The following is a 14064-nucleotide window of genomic DNA, read 5'->3' as shown; positions in this document are numbered from 1 at the left end:
CCCCCCCCCCCCCCCCCCCCCCCCCCCGCCGTGTAGATCTGTATTTTGGAAGCTTTCTTGCATAAATCAGATCCATAATGCATCTATTTCTACTTTCAATTTATTTAAGATAAAGCAGGCATTTCTAAGGCAACCTAAATCTAGAACCTGATAGGATTTTCCTGATTCCTGTTGCAGTCTTTTGCTCACACCTATGGTAGTAGTAATTTTTTTTTAAAGTGACTTGGGACTGTTGAGTCCCAAGCACTCAATTTCATTTTCAGAATAACAACGACTCTCTTCTCTGCTCTCCTTGTTTATCAATTTTCATACTTAATTAAAATATGCTTAATTTAATTAATTAAAATATTACAACCACAAGTCTAATTAACCCAAACAGGTTTGGGAACAAATACTACTGACTCTTGGGTAGTAAACTACAGCAGAATGGGAGCAGAAGTCCTTGGGTACATTGGAGAGTAGTTACTGCCCTCAAGTGCTCAGCATGTTGTGCATAACAGAAAATTCAGTTTGCAGGGAATGGAGAGCATCTGTGAATCCGGCAAGTTAGTTAAGGGGAAGTAGTTGAGAGCTTGTACTCCATAAAGCTAGCTAAGCAGTTAGATTATGTGTCTTTAACTACCCAGAATATGCTATGTGATTCTGGATTAACATCACTGAAGAACTGGGTAAATGCACACAGACAAACACATACCTAAAAGCAAACATATTTTTATCAGGTGTGTGAAAAGGAGATGTTAGTTCTGGCTCTATTGTGAGCTTCCATTTATTTACCTGTTGATATTCTTGAGTTCTATCCTGAATGTCCATGTGTACGGTAATATCTATGTATCAGGACTTTTATATTAATTACAGAACTTTAAAATATCTCAATAAAACATAGTGCTTACTTTATAGGCTTTTGTAAGAATTAGTGCAACAATGTGTGTAGAATATTTATCACAGAGCTGAGGAACTTTAGCCCTCTCTATCCCTCTCGCTCTTAAGTGTAATTGTCCAAAATTCAGACTGTGAGTACAGAGTCTTCATCAAAAGCTTATTGACCAACTTGAAGGGGTTCCCTGTGGCCGAATTTGGAATAATCCATGCATCAAAATGAGAACAATGACAGGAATTGACTGAACACATTGAATTTTTAAAATATCTGTGAACTCATAAAGATTAGGAAATAAATTTAAGGAGAAGGGAAAGCCTTTCTTAGGAAAAAATGCCAATTATAAATGTAGAAGTTATAACAGAAATAGGAAATTATCATTTTACAACCACCATAGTTATTATAACTATTTAGTCAAAAGTATCAGTGGATACTAACACCATTGGGTGGAAAGAACATTAGGAAATAGGATATTCAAACAATTTCATCCCATAGATTCATATTAACCGCAAAGGGAAAATATACTTTTCAAATGTAGAAATCTGGTGAATATCACCTTCATCAAGAGACCACACTTAGTACCACCAATGAGCTGCAAAACTGACATCACGAGGCTCTTTATTTGATGTACACAATGTCATCTATGTAGTATTTCTGCCCCACCTCTCCAATTCCCAGTTTAACTTGAATCTAATTATGAGAAAGTAATCAAAGCGATCCAAATTGAGAAACATTCTCTAAAACAAAACAACATCATCAACAACAAAATATGCTTATCAATGCTGCAAAAGAGAAAGAATTTAGGTTAAAGAACTAGTTAGTTAAAGAACTAATTTAGGTTAAAACAGATTATAGAAATAATTGGGGGAATTTGACCTGTGTAATACATAATGGTATCATATCAATATTAAATTTTCACTTTTTTTTTAAGATTTTTTTTTTAAATTTTTGTGAGAAAGAGCACACGCATGAGCAGGGTGGAGGGGCAGAAGGAGAAGCAGACTCCCTGCTGAGCAGGGAGACCACCATGGGGTTAGGTCCCAGGACCTGAGATCAGGACCTGAATGAAGGCAGATGCTTAACGGACTGAGCCACCCAGGTGCCCCTTAAATTTTCATTCTTATGGTTATATAAGAGAATGTTTTACTCTTAGGGGTAAGGTGCCAGCAAAATAGTAATAATAATAATAAGAAGAAGAAGAAGAAGAAGAAGAAGTATATTTATATGTGTATTTATAAAAGTATATATATATTTAATTTACACATATAAACAAATATATATACTGACAGAGAAACCAAATGTGATAAAATATTAATAATTAGGGAACCTAGGTAAAGATTATATGGGTGTTCATTATACTCTTCTTAGGAACTTTCTGTAGGTTTTTAATTTTTCAAAATAAAAGTTGAGGGATGTAAAGGTATATTTAAAGCTCTAGGTACTGCTCTTCCTAATTTGCTGTCACAGAGATCTATGTAATAGTGGACCATCAAGTGCGGACTGCACAGTTGTCCTCTGTCGGTCATCCAGAAATAGGTTTGCTTTGTGAGTTTCAGTCTCTTCCATAGCTGCTACCTATGGAAAAACATGTAAAACTAAGGATTTTCTCTTGCAGAATAAAGTAGAAGCAGCTGCAGTATCTTTAAGTAGATTATATTTAGATTTTAATGAAACTTGGTAGTGGCAAGAGGCATAGAAGAGAGCAGGACTCTGACAGGGCCTTCGAGGTACTTGCTAGAATTCCCACCAACTGTTAAAGTACAGTCCAAACCACAAGCCAGAGCATTCACAGAGGAGAGAAGGTGTAATAGAGAGTTTAAGGCTGAATTTCTGCCTGCAAGTTTGATTGAGACACATCCAACTCTTAAGCAGAATAATTGAGAATGACTGTCTTAGAGGTTGACCAAGTTCGTGTGTAGTAAGTCTCTTCTTGAAACTAAGAACTTCCTTTGGTGTTGGTAAAAGAGAAAATGCAGACAACAAACTATATTTGAGAGAGTAATCCCCCCATGTTGGTTTATTCTGGAGTCACAGGACCAAAGCAGTAAGAACTGTGTATGATGGCAACAGAGCCACCTACCTCTGGTGTGAAAGAATGGTCATATTTGCTTAAGCTTGGAGTGGGAAGACATTTTGAATACACATGAAAAGAGTCAGTGTTAGGAGAAGTATAAAAACCAAAGAGCCGAAGTAGACAGGCCATGGGAAGTAGTGAACACAGGAGCTGTTGCTCCACCTACATTATGGTATGTGGGTTTTGTGATCCCAGGATCAAGGTCCTATAGGAATCACAAACATTCTAAAGAATATAAAACATCAAAAAACAAAGGAATGATTTAAATATGGTAATACCTGGGCTAATAATGTCTAAACTTCTCAAGTACTTATTAGGTGTTCCAAGTATTCCATCTCATTTACTTCAATTCTATGACTTAGGAGTGCTACTATTCCCATATTACAAATGGGGAAATGAAGGCATAAGACAGTTAAATAATATACCCAAGGCAGAACTGGGGTTTGAAACCAGGCAGATTGGCCCAGGTCCTCTTAACCACTGCTCTGTGCTGGAATGTCATTAAACCATTACAATCATCTTTTTGGAAACGATTTACTGGCGTGGCAAAATGTTAAAAAAAATTAAAAAGAGTGACCAATCTGTATGTGCAGTATGTTTTTTTTTTTTTTTTTTTTAAGATTTATTTATTTGACAGAGAGAGATAGCGAGAGAAGGAACACAAGCAGGGGGAGTGGGAGAGGGAGAAGCAGGCTTCCCGCAGCGCAGGGAGCCCGATGTGGGGCTCAATCCCAGGACCTGGGATCATGACCTGAGCCGAAGGCAGACGCTTAACGACTGAGCCACCCAGGCGCCCCTGTGCAGTGTTTTAAAAGCATGAAGAATAAAGGATTGAGAAAGAAAGACTGAGCGAAATTGAGAGAGAGAAAGCAAGAGCAGGCCCGATGTGACTGCTAATTTCTTCTTTCTATTTTCATGAAGTTTTCAACTTTCTGTAGCTTTTATAATTAAAAAAAAATACATGCTATATATCAAAGAAATATCCTGGAAGTTTAAAAAATAACCATGTCGAGTGTTCATACAAGCAGTCCTAATCCTTGACTCGCTGTTTCTCCGGATTCATCACTTACATGCCACTTCCACAGTTTTTGCCATATGCGTTCTACTCCGTTCTTTGCTTAATAATCCTTTCAATTAACTCACTATTTTTACTTAGCCTTCTAAGTAGTATCTATGAAATCATGTTTTTTACTATTCTATGGATTTTTTAAAATGTAAATTAAAGTAAACACATAACTATTAAAATATCTTGGGCCACCAGGGTACGAATGGCCCACTTTGGGAAAGAAGATGCTCCTCCTAGGGACACCTGGCTGGCTCAGTTGGTTGGGCATCTGACTCTTGTTGTGGTCTCAGGGTCTGGGATCAAGCCCTGTGTCAGGCTCTGCACTGAGTGGGGAGTCTGCTTGTCCCTCTCCCTCCCCTTCTGCCACCTCCCCCCCCCCCCCCCCCCCCCCCCCCCGCACTGTGCCTGCTCTCCCTCTCTCTCAAATAAATAAATAAATAAATAAGTAAGAATATGCTTCTCCTATACTGGCTTCAGAATCACTTAGGCAGGGTCCTGGATCTACTGAAGCAGAATTGCAGAGAAGGGTCCTGGACACCTGCCTTTTAAACACCCTCTCCAGGAGATTCTTGTGCAGCATAATGTTTCAGAATAATGTTTCAGAATAACTGCACTGTGGTTTCTTAAAAGGATGTATAATGGTCAAGGATTGGTATTGAATCTGAGGTAATTAAAGAATTTAGCCAGATAACCAGGTTGAAATCTGGAGCTGTACAAGACCACCCCAGGAAATAGCTTAAAGAGAGCATTAGAGATAACCTGGATGATGGTGGAGGGGAAAAGCTAATTATTGCAAAATAAATGAAATCCCTAGTTTCTTTTGTTACCAAGAATGACACCCCTGGAGAGTTGCTTTGCTGTCTTGTTTGAGTGATAGTTTTTACTGCTGATAAATCTTATCACAGAATGTGTCAAGGTAGCAGCATGTGGCAGTTTGTGTTGAGGTTAAGGCAGGCCTATAAAGATAGAAACAGAGAGCTGTCAAAAACCAGAAGTCCAAAAAGAAGGTGGGTTGCTGCAGCAGAGGGAGCAACAGAACCTCATTCCAGGGAGCCGTTAAGAGTTGTGGGCAAAACAAGAAGTTGGCCAACCAGTGGGAATCAGAGGTATGAAGTTTTCAATTTTGTTTCTCGTGTAACTGCCAGAAGAAAATTTCCATGTAGAAAGAGACCAGCCTTTGTTGAGAAGATGTTTTGTTAAACCCAACTAGAGTGGAAGGAAACCTCAGGGCCTGGTTGTAAGCTGGGGAAAATAACCAGGAGACAGAGCTAGTAAAGGCCTAGGTGAAGGGGGCTGTGTCTGAAGAGGGGACTCTGTGGTAGCTTCCAGAGTCATGGAAGCTACTGGGGGGGTGGGGGGGTTGACAATTGCATCAGTGTAATCTCTGCTAAATTAACCCATGCACAGAAAGGGACAGTGCTATATGGGTTACGCAATTAGTGGAGAATTTGTAGGTATGTAAGACTGGGATAGAGAATGGAAATGACTTTGTTCAAACATGTCACAGAGGTATGTGGGCAATGCACATTTAGGAGAGTCCCCAAAACACACCAGATGAGGCCCAAGGAATCTAGTTCAGCTCAAGGTAGACTAGAAGGTAAATGTTATGTGAGGAAACATTTTTGGAGGGATTTCACACGGAGGCAAAGGTAGAACCTTCAAGAGCAGTGGGGCTAGGGAGTACATATGTTGTTAGCATCAAAATGATCCAGAGGAAGAAACTAAGATGGACAAGTGTCTGAGCATCTGGAAGGAACATTCTCCAATAACATGAGAGATGGGTATGAGTATGAAGCCAATGTAGTGTTACCTCTCTGGGGACAAAATAGAAATCATGCTGTAATTTGAAAAGGGTTTGATAAAGATGACAAAGGGAAAACATGGAAAGAGGACCTGGAACCCTGAAAAAAGCATCACCCTAACCTGTGACCTGGAAGCTGTTCTCTTGCTGTCACCATGTAGCCTGGGTCCCTCAGGATGAATTGACTTGTTTACCTCTGGCCTAGAAACCCTTGCTTTTTTGGTTTAACTATTTCATAGACATTTTCTAAGTCTATTATTTTCTCAAAGTCTGTTATTTCTTTTCTGAAATTCTGAAATGTATAACTGCTATCTATGTCTAACCTTTTTTCTACTATATACACGTCATTTTGAATTTTGATTCCATCCTTAGTATTGGTGATTCTCAAGGATTTTCTGGCCCAACGTATCCTTTGATTTCCCATTTCCCTTAGTTTTCACATTAAGCCTTTTAAAAACTGTATTTCCACCTCCCACCCTACCACCTCCACCCCTCAAAAAAAAAAAAAAAAAAAATCTAGGGTAGCTGACCAGCAAGGTGATTAGAAAAAGGAAGTGAAAGGAAATTAGTATTCTGTGGAATTGGTTACCCTGGGGCTTCAGGGTGGTTGAGGCCATACACTGTGTCACATAACACTATGCAAATTGACTTTACCCTTCTAAATTTAAATGATACAGTTGTCAACAAAGAGATGATATCACGTTTGTCATGATTCAATGGATGTGCATCTCTTTTCCCCAGTTCCACCAATGGACATGTATTAGGGTGGTGACAAAGGTCAGCTGTACAGGATGTGAAGTTGGCAATGCAGGAGGGAGCATCAAAAGAGGGCTTTCATTGCATTTTGTACCCCCTACCATATCATCCCGAGACTCTAACCAAATTACTTTATATAGTGGCAAAAACTGCTCTGGGCTAGCTCTAGCATTCAAGTTTCAGAAACAGTTTCTTCTATGTTACAGAACTATGTGGCCAAACCAGCCACAGATAATATACAACACCTCGGCATGTACATGGACAGTCGTACCACAACACTGTGATGATGACCAGCATCTGGACACATGCTGTCATACACTCAGTGGGGCTTTTTAATGACGAGGCACTGAGCATGGCAGGTCTGGCCATCACTAGTAGCTAAGCTGTTTGAGGAAGTAGGGCCCTGAGCTTGCAGATGAACTTAGAGCAGTGAGGAAGAGGGAGGTGGTGGGGCAGGGCAGGGGTGGTGGAGTAGAGCAGCTCCAGTTGGCCCTGTGACACATTGCTGAGAGTGTGCCCAATATTGCAGGGAAACATACCAACTGGTAGCCACCACAGCCAGAAGGCCACTCTCTAGAATTCCTTCTGCTACCATCAGTTGAGTTTTATACCTCCCCAGACCCAGGTTATTTCTTCCTCAGCCTGTTTCATCCCAGTTAAACTTGTCATTATTATTAATAAACTAAATTAAATGTTACATAAACATACAACATATGACTACAAAAAGCAAGTTTTTTTCTGTGAACTTGGTTGAATACTTTGAAAAGATTCAATGAAAATGAATTGCTGAGCAATGGTTAAAGTGGGAAAGCAATTATAAAAACCTAGAAGGACTCTGCACTCAGGTTGCCCAACAGATGTCTTTAAGTTTTTGCTTCCTTTCAAAGAAATTATCATTGGAAATAGCAAAGGATGTATAATGTTTGTGGTTTATGACAGAAAGATTAGGTCAAACTCCAGCTAACCAACCAACATTCAAAGAAAAAGCCTGGGCTTTATATCAAAACTTGGCAAAAGAATGCGGTTACTTTAATTTAAAATAAAAATTTTCATGTATGTATCTATAATTTTTTTTATGATTCATTTCTTTAACCAATATCTTCCATTAGCCAACGAATTCCCTGTCCCGACTGTATTTGATAGAAGGGTCTCTGTGGAACTTCCTCTTTCATCATTATTATGTTGAGCTCCGAGGGATTAGGATTCCCATGATTGGTCTCTTGTTTGAGGTATAGGGCAGTAGCGTTTCAGGAAGGCAGAACTTCTAAAGATCTTGTATAATTCAGTGCTCCTTTAATTCTAGCCTAATTATGACCAAAAAGGGACAGGTATTCCTACTCATCAGCTAAAAGTGGCACTATAGTGATAGCATAAACCCAATTTATAAATCTCTTACATACTAGCTTTGAACTTGAGATTCTTGATAAATTTAGAAGCCGTGCAGAATTTGCATTCTTTCCATTTTGGGCATGAAGGCTTACTTTATTATTTATATCACATAATTTCAAATTGCTTTAATTCTAATTTGCAAAAAACAGGATTGCACTGTATCAGAAGCAAGTTTCTCCGCCTGGGGCACTAGAAGTAAGCATCCAGAAGAAGACCTTTCAACATCTCTCTTCTGGATGACACAAGTCTCTCCCCTTGAGCTGGTTTTGGTGTAGAAGTTTATGTTCATTATAAGTAGAGATCTTTTCTGAGCCTTTTTTATGGAATAAAAAAAGAGCTTTTCTGTTTCCTCACATGCTATGAGTCTCTAGCAGTATTACTGGGCTTCAGCTCATTCAAGTTCCTCTATGGAGCTTGTGAATGATTGCAGGTTGTTTTATTTTTAACGTATAGATCCAAGATATTTATCTACAAAAGCATTTAACACCTCTAGGCAACTAGATTTCTTCAGCATGTCTTTCTCTATCAGTAGGCCTCTAACAAGAGTGTCAAAGCACTCCAGACCCTTTCTAATGCTTTCAGATGACCCGTTACAGTCCTTCAGATTAAATATGAGGCACTGATACACATTATCTTGGCTCTACCAAATAGCTTTAACTAGTGTTTCTCAAATTGAATTCTAGGACCTGGAAAGGTCATTAGAGAAATCAGAGGAACTATTCTCCTCTTCCCTCACCCTTTCTGTCTGAATTTCCTGCTTTTATTCTGAAATAGTTTGTTTATCTGGAGGCCCCTTATTCAGTTACATCAATCAATTGGCTTATTTGCTGTACTCAGAAGTTGCGCAAAGAAAGGCTTCTAAACTTCCAAACTTATCAAAATGTCATGCATGATGTTCAGGTCCTTGACTCTTCTTTAGAGTAGCTTTGCTGAGATCTAATTCACATATCATAAAATTCAATCTTTTAAGTATACAATGCAGTGGATTTTAGTATACATACATTGTTGTGCAACCATCACCACCATTAATTCCAGAGCATTTTCACCCACCCACCCCCCAACAAAAATCCCAAACTCATTAGCAGTCACTCCCCTTACTCCCCTCCCTTCAGCTCTAGGCAGCTACTAATCTACTTTCTGTCTCTGTGAATTTGCCCATTCTGGATATTTCATGTAAGTGGAATCAGGCAATATGTGATTTTTGTGTCTAGTTTGTTTCACTTAGCATAATGTTTTCAAGGTTTACCCATGTTGTAACATGCATCACTCCATCATTTTTTTAATAGCTGAATAACATTCCATTGTATGGGTATATCGCATTTTGTTTGTCCACTCATCTGTTGATGGACATTTGGGTCGTTTCTGCCTATTGGCTATTGTGAATAGAGCTACTATGAACATTCGTATACAAGTTTTTATTTGCATGTCTGTTTTCAGTTCTTGCAGGTATATGCCTAGAAGAGGAATTGCTAGGTCATATGGTAATCCTATGTAAAGCTTGTTGAGAAATTGCCAAACTGTGGCTGCACGATTTTACATTCCCATCACCACTGTATGAGGGATCCAGTTTATCCACATCCTCTACAGTACTTGCTATTTTCCTTTAAAAAAAATTATGGCTGTCCTTGGGGCGCCTGGGTGGCTCAGATGGTTAAGCATCTGCCTTCAGCTTGGGTCGTGATCCCAGGGTCCTGGGATCAAGCCCTGCATCGGGCTCCCTGCTTGGCAAGGAGCCTGCTTCTTCCTCGCCCTTTGCTTGGGCTCTCTCGCTCTCTCTGTCAAATAAATAAATAAATAAAATCTTAAAAAAAAAAAAAAATGGCTGTCCTAGTGGGTGTGACTTGGTAACTCAATGTTGTTTTGATTTGCATTCCCTGATGACTAACAATATTGAGCATCTTTTTTATGTTCTTATTGGCCATTTGTATACCTTCTTTAGAGAAATGTCTATTCCCAAGTCAACTGTTTTTTTTTTTTTTTTAAGATTTTATTTACTTATTTGTCAGAGGGAGAGAGAGCACAAGCAGAGGAAGCAGCAGGCAGAGGGAGAAGCAGGCTCCCCACTGAGCAGGGAGCCCGATGTGGGACTTGACCCCAGGACCTGGGATCATGACCTGAGCCGAAGGCAGACCCTTAACCAACTGAGCCACCCAGGCGTCCCCCAAGTCATCTGTTTTTTAAAGTGGGTTGTCTTTGTTATTGAGTTGTGTGATGGTGAGTTATATATATCAACTTGGCGAGGCTATGGTGCCCAACTGTTGAGTCAAACACTTGTTTACATATTGCTGTGAAGATATTTTGTAGATGTGATTACCATTTACAGTTGACTTTAAGTACAAGAGACTACCCTTGGTAAGAAGGGTGGACTTCAACCCCGTCAGTTGAAGACCTTAAGAGCAAAAACTGAGGTTTCCTGAAAAAGAAAGAATTCTGCCTCAAGACTAGAAATCCTGCTTGAGTTTCCAGCCTGCAGGCCAGACCCCATAATCATGTGAACCAATTCCTTAAAATAAATCTATTTATATGTTTTTCTTTGTTTGTGTTTAAGTATGTATATACATATGTATTATATAAATAATATATGTACATATGTAAGTATATACTTCTGTATATATATGATATATAAGTATGCATATGTGCTGTATACGCATGTGCACACACACCATCTATATGCATATATGTTCCATTGGTTCTGTTTCTCTGGAGAACCCTGACTGATATAAATTGTTAAAGTTCTTTGTATATTTATATATTCTGGATACTAGATCCTTATTAAATATATGAAAATTGAACCCTTGTTTTGGTTAAGCCACTCCAGTTGGGTTCATTACATGCAGCCATAAAATCCTCAATGAATCTCAAGGTTTTCTGAGGAGGATCAGATAGAAAAATGCATGTAAAACACTTGGAACAATGCTTGACATATAACTCAGTTAATATTATTATTATTTTATCACATTTGAATTCATTTAGAGCAACGAGCCTACACCACTCAGTAAGCCTTAAAGCTATTCATTATTCAGTAAATGCTTATGAGTCTCTATTAAGTATATGATACTGTGTGGAGTATGATGCAGGCTCAACTTGGTGGTGTGCAGCCTGGGTAGTCATACAGGGTCCTGCGCCTGGTTTAATGTTCTGCTGCCATCACCTTAAAATTCTTATTAAGTCTTGAACAAGAGGTTCTGCATTTTTATTTTGCACTGGGCCCTGCACATTATGTAGCCAATTTTGTTATGATGACTAGAAATTTTTTTGCTGTTCAGAATAATAACTGATGTTTCAAATTACCATGTGTTCTTCAGGAAACATTAAATCTTGCTAAATATACTCTAAGAAGACTGAGAAATATACAGTACCTTTAGAAACATCTTGCCAAACATGATGTAGATACGTGAGACTTTGACATTTAACAGGTAAGCTTTACTTACCTGAAAAATTCACTTGTTTAGAAGAGTCAAGAGCCTGATAAATGAAATATAAATATATTTTGCAATAAAAAGAAAGAGTGCAACTGCAGGCTTTGTTGTGGTAGTAGTGGTTAGAAGTTGGGGAGTTTGCATTGCTAAGGTTTTGGGGGATTAGGAAATAAAACTTTGGAAGTAGTTATCTTCTCCCCAGTCATTATTGGTATGATACACAGGAACTCACAGTGAGCCATGAGACAAGTGGCTTAACCTCTCTTTATCTTCATTTCCCTTTCTATAAAATGAGAATGATGAACAGCTGGCTAGTCTATGCACAGCATCAGATTTTTAGCCCTATCCTTTTCTCTGAATTTTCCCTCTCAAAGACGTATTGAGCATCTACTATGTGCTATGCTTCATTCTCAGCATTAGGGACGCATAGTTGAGTGAGGGTCCTTGTTCTCAAGATTATGTTCTTGGAAAGAGAGAGATGATAAACCTGCCAAGGTAAATAGGATCACTTCAGGCGGCAGTAAATGTAAAAGAGGATTAAATGGGCGGAACTGTCAGGGAAAAGCTTTCTGAGGAGGTGACACGTAAGTTGAGATCTGAATGATGGCCATGAGGAAGTCTGGTGAGGATGTAGAGAAATGCATCCTTAGCAGAAGGCACCTCAAGAGCAAAGGCCTCATGAGTGGAGTGGGCTTGGTTTGTGTGGAGACGGGGAGAAGGCCATGTGACTATAGAACAGGAGCAAGGGAGCAGGGCAGGCTGTGAGAGCAGATGGACAGGTGCCAGAGCAAGTAAGGCTTTGCCGCCCCAGGGCAGGAGTTTGGATTTCATTCTGGTTCAGGGAGAGGTCTTTGGAGGGTTTTAAGCAGGAGAAAAATGTAATCTGATTTATGCTTCAGAAAGATTCCCCTAGTTGGCTGCTCTGTGGAGGAATCAGATGGACTGAAGGTTGGCAAGGCTGGTGGCAGTGACCCCTTCAGGGGGTGCTGCGTCAGTCCAGGAGAAAGGAGATGGGGCTTTGACTAGGGTCCTGGTCTTGGGAACTAGTAAGCAGTAGTTGGATTCAGGATATACTTTGGAAGTAGAGCTGACAGGACTTAGTGTTGGATTGAATATCAGGGTGAGGAAAGGAGAGAGTTTTTTGTTTTAATACATTTCACCGTAGAAAGCTTGGGAAATTCAGGGAAGCGTTCAGCAGGATACGTGTTTTATTATGTAATATGATTTACATTTAATATTAAACCTAGCTTTCTCTTGCACAAGGAGACTTTTACCCTTATTGACCATTATTGCTACCCTTTTGAAGATTTCAGTGCACCTTTACTTATTAGATGCCTGGAAGATTCTTGAAATTAGGGGAAAAAAAAAACAATAGGAGAGAAAAACCTGCTTCACCCTGCTTAATACAGAATTTCCTAACTTTATTTGAACTTTTTCCTTTTTTTTTTTTTTAAAGATTTATTTATTTTAGAGAGAGAGAGAGCACAAGCAGGAGAGGCAGAAGTAGAGGGAGAGAGAATCCGAAGCAGACTCCACGCTGAGTGCGGAGCCCAATTCCAGGCTCAATCTCACAACCCTGACATCACGACCTGAGCCAAAACCAAGAGTCAGACACTTAACTGACTGCGCCACTCACACACCCCTAACCTTTTAAACTTTTTGATGGTTGTTTTGTATAATATCTATTACCATCTCTATCAACTATCAGCAGAAAACATGATCTAATACTGTATTGGTTCTCTCCCTCTCATTTTTATTTCCCTTACCTATAAAAGTTAGATTTGCAGGTTCTAAGCTCAGAATCATTTACTGCATGCACCAACACAGTTCTTCATAAGGACTTCATGAGGACTTAACCTTCCACTGGCTTTTATCCCTTCTCTCAACATTCTAGGAGGCAAATGTTGCCTAGATTTCATTGTTCTATAGTGTTTTTAATTGTGTTCCTAATCCAGAGCTGTTCTATCTACCAGTTATTCTTATAAAAGAGGTGGGGAACTTGTGTCAAATGATGTTTAAAATTGACATTGTCTCCCAAATACCTTATCTTTCTCTTAACATAGAAGGTGACAGCCAGTGGTATATGAATTACATTGTTAACATACAACTGGTAGAAATGAGGGAAACTGAGTTTTAAACCTGAGAATGCACATCTAGGTTTGTAAGTATATACAGTCAAAACTCCTTAATGTAAGTCTCTGTTTAAATTGTAATTTGGGAGCCACCACAGTGGGCATTTAGTGAGGTTCCAAATATCCCATGTGGACAGAACAAAAATATATTTTCTTTGTCCTTGCATGACTTGGAATTGTCTAAAATGTCAAGAAGAAGAAAAAAATCTCATTAAAAAGATAGATAGATATTGTTAATAATAATATTGAAAGCTTTTATGCCCCAGCAGTTGGTGCTGCTTATACCATTCAGGTGGATATCGTGTGCCTTACTTACACTCAGCTTAATTTTAAGATTTTAATAAATGAAAAAATCTGTAGGAAGTGTGGTATATTATCACACTTAAAGCAGCCAATTAAATTAGTCCCTTGATATAAGCTACTTTATAAACTCATTTATCACCCAAGTTAGCTTGGCCTGACCTTTCTACCCCTTCTTGGATAAGGATGGAATCAATTTCTCAGTAGCAAAATTATTGATTTTTTTTTTGACAGAGCTCCTTTTCTAGTTTGA

Source organism: Phoca vitulina, unplaced genomic scaffold (assembly GCF_004348235.1).
Source record: "Phoca vitulina isolate PV1807 unplaced genomic scaffold, GSC_HSeal_1.0 scaffold6, whole genome shotgun sequence".
Lineage (NCBI taxonomy): Eukaryota > Metazoa > Chordata > Mammalia > Carnivora > Phocidae > Phoca > Phoca vitulina.
The sequence above is the reverse complement of the archived record's forward strand: the minus strand, read 5'-3'. Positions refer to the sequence as shown.